General features: G+C 41.1%; 1 protein-coding gene across 1 annotated transcript in view; it reads right to left on the reverse strand.

Annotated features, from left to right (window-relative positions):
* Positions 1-21,260, reverse strand: part of ARHGAP36 (Rho GTPase activating protein 36) — a 152,586-nt gene that overhangs the window by 100,093 nt on the left and 31,233 nt on the right. The gene's annotated exons all lie outside the window — the stretch shown is intronic.

A 21,260-nucleotide genomic window follows, 5' to 3' on the forward strand; every position in this document is an offset into this window, starting at 1 on the left:
TGGACATATATACACTACCCAACATAAAATAGATAGCTAGTGGGAAGCAGCCGCATAGCACAGGGAGATCAGCTCGGTGCTTGGTGACCACCTAGAGGGGTGGGATAGGGACGGTGGGAGGGAGGGAGACACAAGAGGGAAGAGATAGGGGAACATATGTATATGTATAACTGATTCACTTTGTTATAAAGAAGAAACTAACACACCATTGTAAAGCAATTATACTCCAATAAAGATTTTTTTTAAAAAAAAGGTATATATGTTGTGTGTGTGTGTGTGTGTGTGTGTGTCCCAATTATTGACTCATTTTCATTACAGGGTTAAACTATGAACTATGTACAAAAAGAAGACAGGCTGCAAACTCCTGATGCTTATAGCTGATACCCAATTATAACGCGGAAACAAAGTTCCAAATGAAGTGTAAAACAAAACTACAAAACCAATAAAAATCAAATGAGCAACAATGATTTTAACAAGGTGGATGATGTTGTTTTCCTAAAATTAAATTGCTGTTCAGATCGTGACTGCAGTCCTGACTGGGATACAGGTTCTTTTGAGTTCGTCGTGCTGTATTGCTGCGTGCCAGGCGATGACTCAGCTCCCGCATCACTTTTTTCCTATTAGATCTACTGCTAAACTGTCATTCCTACAGCCCTCAGGGACATCATTTGGCCTTCACTGGAACTAAGCCATCATTTATGTATTAAGTCTTCCTATGTTCTTTTCTCATTAGTCCTTGACAATGCAAGTAGGACAATATGAAGTTAATGAGATCTTTTATACAAAATGTCGCAGAGACTGCTAGTTATCTACCCCACAAACCACCCCCTTCCTCCCATAATGTGCCCAACTAAAACGCTATATTCCCTGGCCTCCCTTGTAGGTAGGTGTGGCCATATCACAAAGCTCTGGCCAATGAGATATAAGTGGAAGTGTTATTTGGGATTTTTTGGAGATCTCCTAAAAGGTATGGGGGATGGCCTTTCTTTGCCCTTTCCTTCCTATTACTGCTTGAAATGAGCAAGTATTAGCGGGAGCTATAGCAAGCAAGTTGGATCATGAGGATGAAGGATGGCACAGAAGACAGCTGGGAATTACAGTCCCTAACAACTTCAGGGAGCTACCATACCCACATATCCGATCCCTGGACTTCTTTGACATGATAGAGAATTAACCTTCTATCTTGTTTAAACCACTATTTTAGATGGCTTTTTATGTTACATGCATCCTAATCTGATCCTAATATACCAAGGCAGATATAAATGAGGATCCAAAAATTTTATGGCTACCCTTAATTTTGTAAGGTAGCCATCCAGATGGATGGCTCAGAATAGGCTTATATCATTCATTTTAGATTTTCATTGTAATAAAAACACAACTTTAAAATTATCACAGAAAACACTTTAAACCCTAAGAATATTCCATACCCCAAGAGATTGCCAGAAGAAACTTTGGCTTAGTAGTTATGACCCAGAAAGGATCTAGGAACCTAATACTCAGGTGATGAGGTACAGACCTTTGAACTTCTATTGAGGATCACCTGACCTTGAGTTTGTGTCTCAGGCTAGCAAAAGGCTAAGTGGGAAACTTAGAAGAAAAGGGGACAAGTGTAGGGGAAGAAGGCAAACAGAAGTCCCATCCTACTGAAACCTACTCCCCAGCCTTCTGTCAGACCCAGCTCCCTTTGTCTTTGCCCCACATAGCTTCACAGAAGACCGCTCCTGACGGAATGAGAAACCATAAGCCAAGAGGGTGACTGTCATTGCTTCCTAGAACGCCAGGGGCATCAAACAGGTGACAGGAAGGTTGGAGCCAAAGTGCTAGCCAGGAAGGGTCAGCTTTCTATCCCTCCATGGGGCCCCAGCTGCTGGACTTAGCCATGGCCCTGGAAACTTGACTCCTGTGACTGAAATCCCCATGCTAATTTCAAATTTAGCCCTGGACCTTGGGCCACTTCATAAACTGCCTCCTCATTTGTTCCCCTCCCCACCACCGCCTCAGAGTTCAGGGCCAGAATTTGGTAGAAGAGGGGCGGCTATGAAATATGAACCTCAGTTTGGCCTGCTTATCCTGTCTTCAAAAAATAAATCTTAATCAAGTCACTGGAGAGAATTCCTCCTGCCCTCACCACAACTCTTTCTCTCTCTGCTCCCTTTGACCCCCTTCCACTCCCACCACCCTTTCTGCCTTCCTGGAGTCCTTGCCCTTGGCCAGCCTGCCTTCCCTTCCCCTGCAGGCTTCGCTGAGCCCCACAGGGTGAAGTAGTGGAAAAAGCAGGTGTTTGGGCTACAGAATGAAAGTTAATCCCGGATCTGCCACTCACTAGCTGTGAGATCCAGGGCAAGTCGATTCAGTCCTGAGTCTGTTTCCACTCCTGGGAAATGGGGCTAGTAATTCTCCTAATAAAGCTGCCATCATGATTTAACTGAGATAAAATGTGGAAATGGTCCCAACACCTAGTAGGGGCTTTCAATCAACATGCATGTGTGTGTGTACACATGCGTGCATAGCCCCCACTAGCCACAGCTATTCCCCAAACCTGACCCTATTCCTCTGCTGCCAGCCTCAGTGAATGGCACCTGCTGCCAGCCAGAAAGCAAGGAATCATTTCTGACTCATTCCTATACCTTGTCTTCCACCTTCAATCCATCACCAACCAAATCCTGTCAATTTTACCTCCCAGTCTAGGTCAGATACTGTCCCATAATGCCATGCACCTCTGGCACGGCTTTGAAAAGTTGCAGTTTTACATAAATGGCTGTGATCATTCATGCTCATCTCTTTTCTCATTACTGTATTCCCAGTGCCTGGCACAATGCCAGTTAGGTGCTTAATAGACATTGTTGAATAAATGAATGAGGTAGAGGTAAGCCATTTGAGATTCAGAAAAGTTAAGCAACTTGCCCAATCACACAGCAAGCAGCCAAGCCAGGATCTGAACTAAGATCTGTCCGATTCTGAAGTTGGTGCTCTTAACCATAGTGTTAGCAGTGGTGAGACCCCTATAGCAACAGGGTGGGACGTGGTACAGGTATGAGGTAGGGCAGGAGGGCTCTAAAGTAACCTTTTGTATATTTTTGCTTGGGGACTGGACTTGAACTCTTTCCCTTTCCTGGTTAGGGACTGCATCAGTGTAAGTCTGGATCAGGATTCTAATCTGGTCAAGATGGGGTCTTCACCCTTTTCTATGTCCATGCCACAGTGATGTGGGCATAGTGTGTGTGTGTGTGTGTGTGTGTGTGTGTGTGTGTGTGTGTGTGTGTGTGTGTGTGTGTGTGTGTGTGTAAGGATCAAGGAAAAGAGACAGGCCAAGACCTGGTAAAATGGAGCAAGATATGGATCAATACAGAGGCTCCCTGAAGCCTGAAGGCCTTAGGGATGGGGAGTTAGCACCACCTGGTGGACTCCAGGCTGACTTCAAGTAAAAAATGAGTGATGAGGAAAGTGTTGGAGAGTCTGGGCTGAAAATGCAGGAGCAGAGTCGGAGTAGAATTATATTCATTATTGTGACCTTATGGTACTAGATGCTAGTTTAATCCTCACACCAACCCAGATCAGGAACCAAAGACCAGAGTGGTTAAGTGACTTGCTTGAGATCACACAGCTAAGGGGTGACAGAGCTAGGACTTGGACCCAGGTCTGCCTCTCTGGAGCCCACCTTCTTTCTACTATGCCATACGTTGTATGATGAAACCATGAGGATGAGCATAGGAAGGAAATTTTAAGGAAGAACAGAAGTTAAATCTCAGGTCAGTTCTGCTCAAGAAAACACTAAGCCACAGGCCTCTGGGCTCTGATGCTCCCAGGCTCCCTCTCAAGCTGCTGATAAACAGCTGGCAATAATGTTAAGATGAGCTGTCATGTCCTGAGGGCCTACCACACTAGCCCAGTACCCTATCCCTATGCCATCCCCCTCACTCTGCTTCCTATTTGCAGCAAGTTCTTAATGACTTAGTGTCTCAAAATGTTAATGGCTACTCTCTTGGATCCTTTTCTGCCCTGGCATCTCTAGGCAAGAAAAATAAGAAAGTTTAGGAAATCCAAAAATCTTAGGAATTTGGATTAAATTAAGTTAAATTAAATTAAAAATATTGAGTGTCTATTCTAGTCTGGTCTTGTGGTCTTTAAGGTTACGAAATAGACATGTGTCTGAAATATTTAGCTCCTGGCTCTACCACTTACCAACTGTGGGGTCTTAGGGAAGTCACTTCCTTTCTCTGATTCTCGGGTTCCTAATCTGTAAATGGAGATAGCCATTCCTTCAGGGGCATTGGGAAAATTAAGGGAGCATGTATACACAATAGTCTAGCATAGAACTGGCACATGCAATGCTATTATCAATGACCAGCCATATCCAGCGTAATATATCCTGTTCTAGCAGATCTTAATAGTTATCAATAAAATGTTAAAGGACTCCATTTCTTTTTCATTCATACATTTCACTATAAACACAATTAACAATCTTATTCTATCTTTTAAGATACAATCCCTAAGGAACCCAATGACTAAACTTCTGAGTAATCAAACTCCTGAGGGAGCAGTCAGTCTAACTGGGACAAAAGATGGGTTGGAAAGGTATAAGCACTTTCTGTCAAAGGTCTGTTCTTAGACTCAGAAGAGCATGCAGTTCTAATAAAGGCTTTCATACACATTAATTTTCAAATAGATGAAATACATTAAACATTACACATGATAGGGAAACTGTGATTCACTTTTAAAATAGAAAGAAAATAAATGGTCAGAAAGGCCTACAGTCTCATCCCTGAAATATGTCAGTATCAAGATTTATAAATTGACAGGCTTGGTTTTCTCATGATCACTGGATGCTTGGCACACATATTAGCTGAAGAGATCTGTGAAAACCTCATCTAGCTGAATATTAGAGACCACACTTGAGTGTTTTATCTTGCTAGAAGAAGATAGCAGATGGCACTCTGGAGGCTTCCAATGATCACAGCTGGGCCTATGGGCTTTGAGGATGACGTGGGCAGGGAACTCCTGGGTTGGATGAACCCACAGCAAGACATACGATTGAAACTGCAGTACCACAGCCACCAGAGACATTAGTAACAACTTCAGGGGGCACTATTTACAGATACCATGGAATGAATGACGACTCCTGGTGGAGTTGTGCAGTGTGGTGGTCCTATGCAGAACAAGAGAGGAAAGGGGAAGATATCCTAGGTAAACAGGTAGACAATACATTGTCTAGACTGTGTGGCTTGTCTGGGTTGGCCAGAGTCTAGCCTAACTATCCAGGCCAGTCCATGGCTCTGCTTGGTGGGTGGAGTTATCTGCTTGGTATGTCTGGAGTTATCAGTCCCTCCAGAGTGGTCAGTGTTTCTAGTTTATCAGTATGTCCAGAGTGTTCTTTCTGTCTGGCAATCTCAACCATTGGTCATACCTCTGGATATCTCCTGTACCTTTCCTAGGCCTGTATGATGTTTCTCCAGCTGGACATACAAACTGAGGGTATCATGGTTAAGCTTGGAGCAGGGAAAGACTTGGGGTGGTTCAACAATTCCTTCTGGGACTCAGGGTCCTTTGGCCCTAGCAGTGTCCCATTAGCCTGGCCCCTTAAAGGAACTGTCTCCACTGTGAGGCAGGGATATACATAAGCCAGCTTCAGAGGGAGACCCAACCCACTCCAGCGTGTACTCCAGGTGACTTGGGCAAAAGGGCTCCCTCTCCCTCAACCACAGCTTCTCCCCAAACCAGCCTTTCACCCCAATGCAGCCTTGCCTGCTCCACGACCTCTGTGGACCCAAGACCTGCCTTCTGCAACCTTTCCACCTTTGTACAGAAAGGACAGGTTAGGGCAGCTCTATGATAGTCACAGCCATCCAGTCACAAGGGAGCAGAGTTCTAGAGTCAGATACTGTGGATTTGAGGTGCTTCTTTGCCACTTACCCAGCTGTATGACCCTGGGCAAGTTGCTTAACTTCTCTAAGACTTTATTTCCTTGTCTATAAAATGGGGGTAACAATAGCATCTACTTTGTGGAGTTGTTGATAGGATTAAAAGAGATAATCCATGTAAACTACAGCATAACCTTGGGCAAGTTACTTAGCTTCTCTCTTCCTCAGTTTCCTCGTCTTTAAAATAGAATGAATAATAGTATCTATCTCATAAGGATGTTATGAAAATTAAGTGAGTTAAAATGTGTAAAGCACTTGAAGCAGGGATAGTTACAGAAGTGCTATATAGGTGTTTGTTAAATAAATCAATGTCAGATTGTTCTTCATTCACTCTGCAAATATCTATCAATTACCTGTTATATGCCAGACATTGTTCTTGTCCCTAGGGATGCAGAAATGAACAAGATTTCTTACTTTTGTGGAGCTCAGAGTCCAGTGAGGTAAGACAAACAATAAATAAGCTAACAATAAAATACACAAGGCAAATATAAAATAATTTCCAGGGAGAAATGAAGCAAGGTAATAGGAAAGAGAGTGATGGGGAGAAGGTGTGGGGCAGTGTTTCATAAGGTGGTCAGAGAAGGCCTTTATGAGAAGACACTTAAGCTGGGACCTGAGTATAAAAACAGAGAGCCAGATCTTGGGAGACAGGCGAAGGGAAGAGATAGTGCAAAGGTCCTGAGGTATGGTTGGAATAGAATAAGGAGAAGAAAAAGTAGCAGGAGATGAGGGCAAAGAGGGAGACAGAGGCATGATCATGTAGGACCCCGGGGCCAAGTAAAGGAGTTTAAGTTTTATTATAAACACAATGGGGACCAATTTCATAGTCCACTGCTCATTTTACATAGGGGAAACCAAGGCCCAGTGATGGGAAGCAATTGTCCAAGATCACACAAAGAATTAGCAGCAAACCTGGGATTAAGACCAATCTTCCCTCATTCCCCAGCATCATGCATTTGATTCCTGGTCACATCATATTCTGTACAAATTATATCATAGCATAACATTGCAGATTCATTGAATACAGTTTTCATGAATGAAATTGATGACCTGAGAATGGGTTTCAGGTCATTTATCCATCAAGTCCTACTGAGCACATAATAGTGCTCAGCCCCATGCCAGATACTGATGATGGGTAAGCAGCACAGAGTTTCTGCACAGAGAGGCACTGAAAGCTGCCAGCCCAGCCCCTCTTTTTCAGGTCTCCTGGTAAAGGACAAGGAATTTTTGCATTGGTAGGTAGGATGTGGGAGTCTGGCAGGAGGAAACTGGAACTTGGTCTCGTACACAAGCAGGCAGATGAAATATCTATCCTCTGGACGTCAATTTGACATAGGGAATGAACTATATGTTCATTGCCTTCTCAAGGGAACTAAAGGAACAGCACTTATTTGTAAGGGAATGCCATCTCACATTGCAGAGTCCAGTATTAGCCAAAGAGAAAACACCAGCCTTGTGCTGGTTTGTTCAGACTCTACTTCTATAATGCTCCACTAATTCAATCAAGCCCACCTGGGACGTCCTGTAATTCCCTTCCCAGAGCTTAAGTAATCTGGTATTTTAAAAAAATATTATGATACTTATTTATAACAAAAGGTAAATAAGTTTAGAATGCATAAGAAGGACAAACAATTTGGCTTACAAAATAGTGGTTTATGACATGTATTCTTCTGGGGTTAAATAATATATTTACTTTGTAAATCGTTAAGAGAAATTATAAGATTATAAAGAAGAGATTTAAAATTACCTGTAACCCCACAACCAATTTTTGTTTTTAAAGCGCCGTTTCTAGGTGTGAATTGTAGGGAATTCAGTTGATTGTCTTATATCTGTTTGTTTATTTATTTAATTTTTGGCTGTGTTGGATCTTCATTGTTGCATGCAGGCTTTCTCTAGTTGCAGTGAGCAGGGGCTACTCTTTGTTGCGGTGCAGGGGCTTCTCTTGTTGCGGAGCACGGGCTCTAGGCCCACGGGCTCAGTAGTTGTGGCGCATGGGCCCAGCTGCTCCGCGGCATGTGGGATCTTCCTGGACCAGGGCTCAAACCTGTGTCCCCTGCATTGGCAGGCAGATTCTTAACCACTGCGTCACCAGGGAAGTCCCACACAACCAACTATTAACTTTATAGTTTTTCTACTGTCCTTTCCCATACATAGAAAAAAGTTAAACAATTAAGATTATATTATATATACAAATGTATATCTTGTTTTCACTCTAAAATTGTGACTATTTTACCAAATCTTTAGATATTCTCAAAAAAACATGATTTCACTAATTCCTGTATAGTATTCCAATAAAAATACATGCTGCAATTTATATAGTCCACCCCTACTGTAGCAGTCCCCAAAGTGTGAAGATACTGTACCACTTGCTTAAAAAAATAAAATAATATTTAACGAAAAGTGTTCCATCATCAAATAAGTTTTCAAACTCTGGTTCAAACAGAAATTTATAAGTTTCTTTTCAGCAAGACTAATCTCAGAGCCTTATTACATCAATATGTATTGGACTCTCCAAGGGAATGTGGTATGCAGCATTTCCTGTTTGTTCATTTATCTCTTTATATGTGGAGCATTTCCCTGGATCCATGCTCTATAGAACATAGTGAGATACCACCACAGTGTAGACGTTTAGGATGTTGCAGTGTTTTACAAATCATTTTGCCATAACCATACTTGTATAGACAGCTTTGTGTACTCATCTGGCTTTCTCTCTAGGAGAGGTTCATTGGACAGAAACTATTGGGGAAAAAAAACAGAGTTCTGATTCTGCCCTGTCTAGCTTTTTTGCTGGGTCTCGATGGACCCCACCTCACAAGGGACCCCAAGAAAAAGTCTTGGTATGAGTTTCTTTCTGAACATCTCAAGGTCTGCCTCTCTGTAGTAGAGGTCTGTCTGGTTTTCTTTTAATAATTTTTTAACATCTTTATTGGAGTATAATTGCCTACAATGGTGTGTTAGTTTCTGCTTTATAACAAAGTGAATCAAGTTATACATATACATATGTTCCCATATCTCTTCCCTCTTGCGTCTCCCTCCCTATCCCACCCCTCTAGGTGGTCACAAAGCACCGAGCTGATCTCCCTGTGCTATGCAGCTGCTTCCCACTAGCTATCTATTTTACGTTTGGTAGTGTATATATGTCCATGATTTTTTTATTTTAGAATGATTTTAGGTTTTAGGTAAAAACCTGGAAGATAGTGCAGAAAGTTCCCATATACCCAACATCTACTTTCCCCTATAATTAGCATCTTATATTAGTATGGCACATTTGTTACAATTAGTGAACCAGTACTGATATATTACAATTAACTAAAGTCCATGCTTTGTTCATATTTCCTTAGTTTTTACCTAACGTCCTTTTTCTATGCCAGCATCCCATCCAGCATACCATATTACATTTATCAGATCTTCCTTGTTTTTGATGGCCTTGAAAGTCAGGTATTTTGTAGAATGGCTCTCATTTGGGATTTGTCTGATGTTTTTCCCATCATTAGACTGTGGTAATGTATCAGAGGTCAAGTCAGAAGTCAAGTGCCATTCTTATCACATCATATCAAGAGTATACACAATATTAATATAACTTATCACTACTGATGTTAACCTTGATCAACGGGCTTCAGATACTGTTTGTCAAGTTTCTCCACTGTAAAATTACTCTTTTCTCCCTTCTTATACTGTACTCTTTGGAAGGAAGTCACTGCACAGAGCCCAGACTTAAGGAGTGGGAGCTATGCTCCACTTTGGAGGCCATTTTCAAATAGAAGATAGAGTTATTTATTTGTGCATTCATTCTTTGAATGATTTTTTGGGTCCATATATTGTTCAGCATGTCATGGATTAAATGTATTAAATCCAGTCCTTCTCCTCTAAGACCTTAATATCTATTTGGACACGTGGTCCAGGGATGATATCATATAGACAAAATGTAGCATTGACAACTGTGGAAGGTGTTTGCTTAGAATTCAGAATTCCCTCACGTTATAGAGAAAAGCAGGTATCAAAAAGGTATATGATAATAAGGGCATTCACTTCCCAGTAGAACAAGCATAACTGGTAAAGTTTTTAAAAAGTAACCATTTAAAATGTTCTCAAAATTGTCCTAAGGCAATATAACAAGTGAAGAAATATTTATTTAAGAAAATCTACTAAATCTTGGTAAGAACACTGAGAGTCTGTGGCACTTGAGCCATACCCCACTCCCTCCCTATCCCCTCTCCAGCTGAGCCTGACAGGGCTCCTTCTCCTTTCAGCTCCCAGTCAAGGGACTCAGTTTCTCACCAGGAGGAGCAGGACTCCAGCATTTATCATCCCCCCTCCCCAGCTATGAGTTGCAGAGGCTAAATTCCTGGTAAGCATGGCCAAGAGGAATGGTGAAGGATCCTTTCCTTCACCCAATCCCCAGGCATAGGGCAGAGGCTCTACCCCAAGCATCACTGGATAAGAATACAGGGGCCCCAATTGCCCTTGACCCCACTTCCTCACAGGGCAGCGATCCCACACTGGGAGAGGCAAGCAAAGAAGAACAGAGACTACTGCTCCCACCAAGCAGCTTCATCATAAAGCATGGGTGTCATTCCAAGAAAAGTGGTCCATTGTCCCACACCAGCTCTGGAGCTGTGGCTCAGAGATTTTTGCCCAGTGGCAGGGGCAAAAATTATGAAGGAGTGACTGATTCTTGGAAAACACATTTTAATACACTACCAGAGTCATAGTGCTAGAAGAAGAAAGATATATAAGCAGTAATCAGGCCTCATTATCTCACAGCTCACTGAATCCCACCTCCATTGACACACACACAGAAGGTCCAAGAACAGCCCATCCTTTGGGAGTGAGAGTCCTCTGTGGGCTCAGTCACAGGTCAAAGTGCTACCACCCTACAGAGCAGTGAAGGGGTGGCAGACCTAAAGTGGGACCACACATCTCCAGCCTGGGGTTCTACATGCTTGATTACCTTTTTCGTACGTCTCTTCTGGTGCTCCTTATTTTCTTCCTTATTAGTTTAAGAAATGGGGCATGGACTGTGAGGAATAAATGAGCTCATGGAAAATCCCTTTAGCCTATAACTGGCGCACAGTAGGTACCTAATAAATGGAAGCCATTATTACCTCTCCTACTAGATTAAATTTCCTTCAGACTGTAATTCTTATTCTAGGTAAGCAGTTCTCAATCTCATGAAAACTGTTCTCTTTTTTTAATAAATACACTTTATGACATCTCCATTATTATCCTGAAATGAAATTCACAGATAATGAAACCCACCTACACACATGACTTCAAAAATATCAGTATAATGCTCTATGATGTGAAAAAATGAAACGAAAATAATTTATAATTATTCACATATTTATGTAACATGTAAATCAATATGTAAATCTCAGACATTGACAACAGTAGAACACATAAGATGAAGTGGTCAGTATGAGATCACCAAGGAAACACCAATTACAAATGCAGACTGATACAGAAATGCTGTATCAGTGACTAATACTCCGAATGTTATTGATGTTGCTAACATGATTTTTCAAAATGGAGAAAAACTTATATAGTCCCTAAGAAAAGAAGTACAATTCCCTCTCAATTTACACTGTAGTTTGGTTCCTGAGAAATTCAATGTCTACCAAAACACCTTATGTCATGTAAAACAGATTTTGATTCTAGGCTCCGATAATTTATAAGCAAGTTTTTCACCTACGTAAATGTCCAGCAGGACATTTGAAAGTCTAGTGACACACAGGAGCATTTTTCATTATGAGGACTGTCCTACAATTGTATTCCTGGATTCTACCTGCTACATATCAGTAAGAGCCCCCACTAACTCTGAAGTAATACTTAGGTTATGATATCTTCTCATTGAGAAGCTTTGGAATCACTGATCCAAAGCTGAAATCATAAGCAAAAATGTGTGTGCGCACAAGTGCAATGTTGATTCATGCCTGTGTGGCGGTGCATAACTTTCAGATTCTCAAGGAAGTCCGTTATCCAAAAAGGACTAAGAATGCCTGCAGGGATCCTGCAGAATACAGCTGTGTCCTCATCCCCACAATGCACTCAAACAATATAGAAGTATGTCACTGAATTGGACAGCGTAATGTAGGTGTTGCCCAGCAGCATGAGGTGAGTGTGAGGTTAGCTCAGTTGGCTGGCAGAACAGAACATGCCTCTGCAGGGAGTCGTGCAGTTTATTGTTTAAGAGGGCTGGCTCACATCGCCTATTATTGTACAGCTCGATATATGGAGATTTAATCCCTCTTCTTGCTGCTTCCTCCCTCCCCAACCAAATAAAACTTCTGTTTTTACAACCAATCACATTCAAAGGCTCATTAGAGTAATCCTTTGGTTAAGGCCCTGAGACTCCAAGAAACTCCTGAAAACATGCACATCTATTTCTTGAGTGGAGCACCACAGCAGTACTTCATCCAGCACAATGCCATCATGCTGGAGCAGGTATTCAACTAGGGAGTGGTGAGCAAAAGCAAAGAGTAAGGCACTGAGGGCTGGGCCACAGGATAAGGAGGTGACTGAAGGCTGGATTGGGAGGCAGGCAGAGAAATGTCAGGAGAATGGGGGTGAAGGTACTGCCCAGAGAGAAGGGGAAACCTATGAAAAGGAATTTTCAACAATTTACACCAGCCTGTTCTGATCGATTAAAAAGCCAGCCACTTAGGCTTCAAATACTAGTTACAGTGGTTAAGTGAGCAGGCTCTGCACTCAGAAGGTTTAGGTTCAACTCCTACCTCCACCATGTACTGTGTAACCTCTTTGTGCCTCAGTTTCCCCTTTTGTACACTGGAGAGGATGATAATACTTACCTCTTAGAGTTATTAAGAAAATCAAGACATGTAAAGGGCTTAGAACAGTGCTGATGCACTTAATAAGTGTTAGCTTTTAATGTGTACCTACTGTAAACAGCACCTAGAACCCTATGTGTACGTTGCTTTGAAAGAAGGAAGAACCTGAGGATATTGGTCTCACCGACCCCCTTTGGAGGGTCTATGATTGGCATCTTCTTACTTTTAACATTCAACAGATACTTTGTGACAAACCCCACTCCAGGTGCTGCGGAGGCTGTAAAGATGAACAAGCTAGTTCCATGGCTTCAATGATTACTTACATCTAACAGCTCTCAAATCTATAGCTCCAGCTCAGACGTCTTTCCTGAGCTCCACAGATGTCAACAGATTCTTGCCGAACCTTTCCACTCAAAATGCTGACATGTACCTCCATGTCACTATGTCAATGAGAAAACTCACTTCCACACACCTCCCAAACCTGTCTATTCCCCTGTGTGCTTTACAGAAGTTAATGGCACCATTATGCACCCAGTTAACCAAGCTAGACACCTAAAAATCATCCTTGAAGCCTTGTTCACTCCTGACATCTCCTCATCAAACTAAAGCAATTGATTCTACCTACTAGATACCCCTCAAATACATCCATATCTCATAATACCCCCTACAACTACTTTAAGCCAAGCCAAAAGATCAAGGGAAACTGAAAGTCACATTCTCCATTCTGATGCACACCCCACATCCCTGAAACTTCCTCAATCAAATATCATTGTGTATGTGTCTCTAAAGCCCAAGATAAATCATTTGGACACTGTTCCTATTCAAGATTATCTGCAAACATGTTCACCTCCATCAGAGGAAATAATTAAAATCTCACATAGTTTCTTAGAGCAATACTCTTTTGCACTTGATTCAGTTGGATGATCATGAAGCTAATACCTCACATTTGTATAGCTTCATAGCTTTCAAAGAAATTTCACATTTGTCACTTGGAAGAATACAACCAACTGCAGAATGAGGAGAGTTGGAGTCATTCAGCCACTTTGAAACTGAATAAAGAGATACAACAGACCTGACTTCTAGTCTGGAGATTTTCTCTTTGGTACCCTAACTCCCCGGGGAAGACTAAATAATTTACTCCTCTCAAAAGCTGGAAAGTTATCTCTTCATCTTGTAACAAAATCTGCCCATTTTTCCACTGAGCAAATTCTAGCCCCTTTCCAAGTAACCCATATGTGGCCCTCAGTGTGGGCGAGCCTGCCGGATTATTGATGCTATTCCTCTGCAGACAAACTGCACTCTATCCCTCTCTGTCTTGGTCTTTGCCAGTCTGACCCATTTGTCAGTTTTCAATCTTTAGTTATCACTCCCCACCCAGGCACCTAATATAAACTGCCTGTACATTTCCAACTTGTCCATCTTCTGAGCCTCTGAATCTACCGCATGAAAGGGTCATATTTCTCCATTTCAATTTCTGCTAATGGCCTTAACAACACTTCATGGGAACAGAAAAGGATTTCACCTTTCAAAAGTTGTCGATCACTTTCAACAAGTTCCCCATCAATTCTGACTGTGTTCCAAGGATTAATCAAGCAGGACTGTTGACGTTCACCACCCTGGGGCTGCTTCATGAAGTGCAATGTTCCACTGGATCATTTCTGCTGTCTGAAGGCCACTTGTAGTCTGGCAAGTTATATTTAATCATAATCATCCTGTTTGACAAATGGTTTTAGGGGGCGGGTCATCTCCCAAGCATATTAGCTGTCCTTTTACAATTGAGTAGCACCCCTGAGCTACCAAACCATCCCCCCTTTTGTCAAAAAGCCTAGATCAAAATTTCCAAGCTCAGGAGTTATTCAACCTTCCCCGGTGCTATATCATGCTTCTGGTGTGTTTGGGGGAGTTGACGAAAGGAGGTGCTCGACATGTAGTGCTCATTGAGTTGGTGGTGGGGGGCTGGAAGATAGAGCAGCATATACACGGAGCCTTACAAAGGAGCCTTTTGGTTCTTGCAAACAGGGTTCTGGGACAAGGCCAGCAAGAGATCTAAAGAATTGTTCAGAAGGGCTGCAAGCAGCTCACATGACATTTTGGACACATATTCCTTATTCGCTGTCCCAACTCTTGTTCCAGCAGACTTACATGGGAAAACAGGAAGAAAGTGAAGATCACTGAAGGGAAAGTGCATCCATTTGTTGTGTCAGACTTCTTGCAAGTCTATGGTGAGACACAGTTGGAGACAGAGCAGTCTGTGCCCTCAAGCACTGTAGTCAAGTCAAGGAGACAGACAAGTGAGTGATTATACATTAGAAGACAGTGGAGACTTAACTATTAAGAGGGAAATGCTGGGTGCTGTGGAAAGACAGAAGAGGGCTACCTAGGAGTTCAGGGAGGATCTCTTTGAAGAAGTAATACCTAAGCTGAACTCTGAAGAATATCAAAGAGGTAGACCAGTGAGCGAAGGTGAGTGGGAAAGAAGAATGTTCCAAACATTGAGAATAACATGTGCATTCAGACAGGAGATAGAGAGAGAGAAGGAGGGAGAGAGAGAGGTGGAGGAATATGCCTGGTACAACATCACTGAATATGGCTGAAGGTCAAAGACGAGGCTAGCATAGTGTGCGGGGATGAGACCACAGAATTTCACCTGCATAGGCTGTGCTGGGAAATGAGCTGGGATTTGAATAGCTCTACAATTTCTGTTTTCTACTGTGTGTATAGCATTAGTATGAGGTATCTCAGGGCCATAAGAAGTGAAAGAAATTGAAGATGCTGTTCCTGTCCTCAAGGTGTTCAGAGTTCATTTAGAGTACAGAGTCCAGATGTGAAAAAAACTTCAGAAGTCTACGAGGCATAGTGGCAGGGATTTGGTGTGTCCGTAAGGCCTAGACATCTACATAGTAGGTGGAGGCACCTGAGTGAGCCCTAGGGAGAAAGGAAAGACTTAGGGAAAGGAGGGAGCCTTACTCAGAAACTCAGGCTCCTTCAGCTCCCTCACACCAGCCTCTTGGCCCTAGACCCCTGTCTTCTTAGGGCTAGTAACATACCCCCAGCAAGCCAGCTAGGGCCCTTGTAAACACTGTGAGGCAGACACTGACCTTCAGTAGCTTCTCCTAATGCTCTGAGCTTCAATATGTATATCTATAAAATAAGCACAGGTAAGAGCAGAGTTTGTTGCAGTCACCCTGAAAGTTCTTCCCAGAGAACACCTTCTACACCCTGCTCTCCAAGCACTTCATATTGCCTCCCTATGGTGGCAGTGTGTTAACATAATCAGCATTAATTTTGTCCTTCCGTGTACGCTGTTGCTCTTCCCCTATACAGAGGTAGAGTTTATTCCTCAAGTCCCCTTAAATCTGGGCTGGCCTAATGACTGCTTTGACCAACTGAATAAGGTGAAAGTGTCATTATGACAAGCTTAGCCTTTAAGGGAACTGGCAGTATCTACTTCCTATGCTTGGAATGATCCTTCTGGTAACCTAGCTGCCATGCTGTGAGAAATCCAACCTAAAGGGAAAGGCCACATGTAGGTGCTCTAGTCAACAGTCACTGCTAAGCTCCCAGCTGAAATCCAGCATTAACTGCCAGCCATGCGAATGAGCCATCTTGGATGTTCAGCCCAGTTAAGCACTCAGGTGACTGTAGGCCCAGTTACCATCTGATTGTAACTGCATGAGAGACACCAAATGATAACTTCCCATCTGAGCCCACTAAAATCCCAGAACCATTAGAGATAATAATAAATTGTTGTGGTCAACCACTATGGTATCATTTGTTAGGCAGCATAACTCTCAGTGCCTTGCTATTGGGTAAATCCAGGGCTCAGTAAACGTTTTCTGTAAAGGATCAGATAGTAAATATTGGATTAACCAAAAAGTTCATTCAGGTTTTTCGAACATTTTGGCCAACCCAATATTTTTGGCTTTGCTGACCATACATCTCTGTCACAACTACTCAATTCTATCACTGTAATGAGAAAGCAGTCACAGACAAATGGATGTGGATATGTTCCGATAAAATGTTATTTACAAAATTGGGGGGGAGGGCTGAGGCCTTTGCCATAGTTTGCAACCTTTGGGCTAACTGGATAAAACAGTGACCAAGGAGTATTAAAGACTGATAACTAGGTAGGCCTTTCCAGTAACTTTAGTCTTTTAGCAGTTTTCTTGGAAACACAAAGCTTTAACCCAATGTTTCCCAAAATGGATTTTGTAAGATAGGCATTAAGGGAGGGAAATGTGTTGTTGACAAATAAATTTCTTAAAGCTCTGGATTAAATCTAAGTTATACAAGATTTTATACTGCCGGATTCCTCAGAGCCTTTACATGCTTATCCCAAAGAAGTACACTGTTTGAATTTCAGACCCAGTGCCAGGCTGCTGGGGGAAAATTTTTAAATGAGGGAATTTGGGGTGTCAGTTCTTCCTATATGTAATACCAGAGCTGCTGCTTTTATCTCACCTTCTCTCACTGCTCTTCTTCAGGCTCATTTTCTCTATAACACCCCTGCTCTACCAATAATATGCTACTTTTTTTATTGGCATTTACTCTCTTAAGGCCTTGGCTTCGCTGATATGTAAAGCTAACAATTCTCACAATAACTGTACTCCAAGGCCCCATTTCAAATTGGAGGAGCACTCCTAGCAGAGTGAAGAGTTAGAGTAAAGGCCCTAAAGAAGCAGTGTGCCTGTTGTGCTCATGGAACATCAAGGAGGCCAGTATGGCTGCAGCAGAGTAAGAGGGAGAATACAGGGAAATGAAGTTAAAGAGGTAACCAGGAGCTGGATTTTATAGAACCCTATAGACTATTTTAAGGACACTTATCTATATTTCTGAATGAAATAGGGAATCATAGTGAGGTTTTTGCAACAGAAAAGAAGCATGATCTAACTTAGGACATAAATGCATCATCCTGTTTGCACCAAAATACAGAAACTCAAAATAAATGAAACAAAAATGGACAGAGCTGAAAGAAGAAATAGACAAATCCTTAATTAGAGTTGAGGACTTCAACCTTCTCCTACCAACAACTGGTACAATTATTAGATAAAAAATCATCAAGTATATAAAATATCTGGAAAACAAAATCAACCAGCAGGTTCTAATTGACATGTATAGAACACTTCACCCAGCAACTGCAGAATACATACACATTCTTTTCAAGAGCCTATAGAACATTGGCCAAGATATATCATATCTTGGTATATAAAACAAGCCTCAACAAATTTAAGAGAATTGAAATCATATAGAACAGTGTTCACTAACCACAAGAGAATCAATCCAGAAATCAATAACCAAAAGATAACAAAAAAATACCCAAACACTTGGAAACTAAACAACACTCTTCTTAATAATCCATGGGTCAAAGAGGAGATCTAAAGACAAATCAAAAAATACCTTGAACTGAATGGAAATGAAAATACTTCATATAAAAAATTGTGGTAAGCAGCTGAAGTGCCGAGAAAGAAATGTCTAAAACTAACTGCTTACATTAGAAATAAGGAAATGTCTTAAATCAATAGTCTAATTTCCTACCTCAAGAAACTAGAAAAATAAAATATATCCAAAGCAAGGAGAAGAAAGTAAATAATAAATACAAAAAGAGAAATCAATGAAATTGAAAATAAGAAAGCAATAGAGAAAATCAATGAAACAAAAAGCTCTTTCTCTGAAAAGACCAATAAAATCGACAACCATTAACAAGACTGAGAAAGAAAAAAAGAGAAGGTGCAAATTACCAATATCCAGAATAAAACAGGGGACATCATTACACTCCCTGCAAACATCGAAAGAGAATAAGGGAATACTATAAATACTATAAAATTTATAAATTTTACAACTTAGATGAAATGGATTTTACAACTTAGATGAAATGGATCAACTACTCAAAAAACACAAACTATCAAAACCAAGTTGAAATAGGCAATCCGAATATACCTATAATTATCAAAGAAACTGAATTCATAATTTGAAACCTCCCCTCCCAGAAAAATTCTCCTACTAAACATTTAAAGAAGAATTAACACTGATTTTACACAATCTCCTTCAAAAAATAGAAGGAGGAATCCTTCCCAATTCATTTTATGAAGCCAATATTACCCTGATACCAAAAACTAGGCAAAGACAGTACAAAAAAAAAAAAAAAAGAAAGAAAGAAAAAGAAAGAAAGAAAAAAAGAAAAGAAAACCAAAGAACAATATCTCTGATGAACCTTGATATAAAAATCCTGAACAGAATATTAGCAAACTGAATCTAAAAATGAATAAAAGGATTATACACCAATAACAAGTGAGAGTTATTCCAGGCATGCGAGGCTAGTTCAATATTTGAAAACCAAATAATATAACTCACCATGTCAATAGGCTAAAGAAGAAAAAGCATATGATTATATAAGTTAATGCATAAAAGACATTTGACAAAATCCTACACCCATTCATGCTAAAAAACTCTTTGAAAAATAGGAATAGAGAGCAAATAACCTACAGATCATTTGCAGGACAACTGATGTGTTTACTATGTTTACTCTTCTAATTGTAGTCTTTTAATCTATGAACACAGTATGTCTCTCAATGTGATATGAGCATGTGCTAAAGAGCATTTACAGAAAACCTACAGCTAACTACACTTAATGATGAAAGACTGAATGCTTCCCTCTAAGCTCAAAAACAAGACAAGGATATGTACTCTCACCATTCTTATCCAACATAGTACTGGAAGTCGTAGCCACTGCCATTAAGGCAAGCAAAAGGAATAAAAGGCCTACAGATCAGGAAGGAAGAAATAAAACTGTCCCTATTTGCAGATGACATGGTGGCCTAAGTAGGAAATCCAAGGGAATCCATTTTTAAAACTGCTAAAACTAATAGGTAGCTCAGCAAAGTCACAGGATACAAGATCAACACACAAAAATCAATCGCACTTCTGTATACTAGCAATGAACATGCAGAAACTGAAAATAGAAATACAATACTGCTGGCAGTCACTCCAAGGAAATGCACTTAACGAAAATTGTACAGGATATGTATGTTGAAAATAACAAAATGATAATGAAACAAATTTTTAAAAGAGCAAAATAAATGGAGGGATATACTGTGCTCATGGATTAGAAGACTCACTACACTAAAGTCAGTTCTACCCAAAATGATTTATAGGTTTAATATAATTCTTATAAAAATCCATGCAAAGTTTTATGTAGACTTAACAAAGCTTATTCTAAAATTTATATGGAAAGGTGCAAGCCCTAGAATAGCTAAAACAATCTTGACAAAAAAAAAACAAAGTGGGAGGAATAACTCTACTCAACATTATAGCTACAGCGATCAAGACTGTGTGCATTGGCAGGGGAATAGACACATAGATCAATAGAACTGAACAGAGAACTCAGAAATAGACCCACCCAACTGATTTTTGACAAAATTTCCAAAATGTTTTAATGGAGGAAGGATAAACTTATCAACAAATGATGCTGGAGCCATTGAACATTCATAGGCCAAAAAAAAAAAAAAAACCAATAGCAACAACAACAAAAAAACCCTTCAATAAACCTCACACCTTGGGACTTCCCTGATGGTCTAGTGGTTAAGACTGCACGTTTCCAGTACAGGAGACCTGGGGTCAATCCCTGCTCAGGGAAGTAGATCCTGCATGCCACAACTAAAGATAAAGATCCCGCATGCCGCAACTAAAAGATCCCGCCCGCTGCAACTGAAGAGCCCATGTGCCGCAACTAACATGCAGTGCAGCTAAATAAATAATTTTTAAAAATAAATAAAAAAATAAACCTCACACCTTATCCCCCCCCAAAATAAAACCCCACCAAAAACACTCAAAATGGTTCATGATCAAACACCAGTTACCAATGCCAGGAGAGAACTACAGCTTCATAGAAGACAGCGAAGTTCATAACTACGTCAACCACAAGGATCTTGGTATCGGAGTCTTCAAAGAAAACACAATACAGTCAAGCAGTGGTTGGAACAACACTTTACTTACCTAGACAAGTAAGAGCAAGACTAGCTCCAATAGTGGGTGTTGGTCCCTCTCAGCAACCACGGCAGGGAAATTGGCCTACACACACCCCTCATGTCCCCGCAGGGGACAGATATAGCAATGGGGTTGACCAGGTGCCATAGACACACACACTTAGGCAGAAAAAAGGAGTCATATTGAGTCTGAAACAGGGAAACATATTCCCACGCAAGGCAATAAGAATGGCACAGGCTGTGAGGGTTTCTTATCTTTCGGTTAGGAAGTGTTCTAGGTCCAAGGCTCTGAGTGGGCAAGCCTGGGGAGGGGCGACAGGTCAGCAGTGACTGCTCTCCCAACAATGGACTGAAATGTAAAACTATAAAACTTTCTCTAAACATTAAGAGAGAATCTTCAGGGTCTAGAGCTAAGCAAAGATTTATTAGGCCTGACACCAAAAATGCGATCCATAAAAGGAAAAATTGATAGATTAAACTTCATCGAAATAGAAAAGTTTTGCTCTGCACAGGACTCTGTAAGAGGATGAATCAACAAGCTGCTAGGTGGGGGAAAATATTTGCAAACCATA

This window comes from Delphinus delphis, chromosome X (assembly GCF_949987515.2).
Source record: "Delphinus delphis chromosome X, mDelDel1.2, whole genome shotgun sequence".
NCBI classification, from domain to species: Eukaryota; Metazoa; Chordata; class Mammalia; order Artiodactyla; family Delphinidae; genus Delphinus; species Delphinus delphis.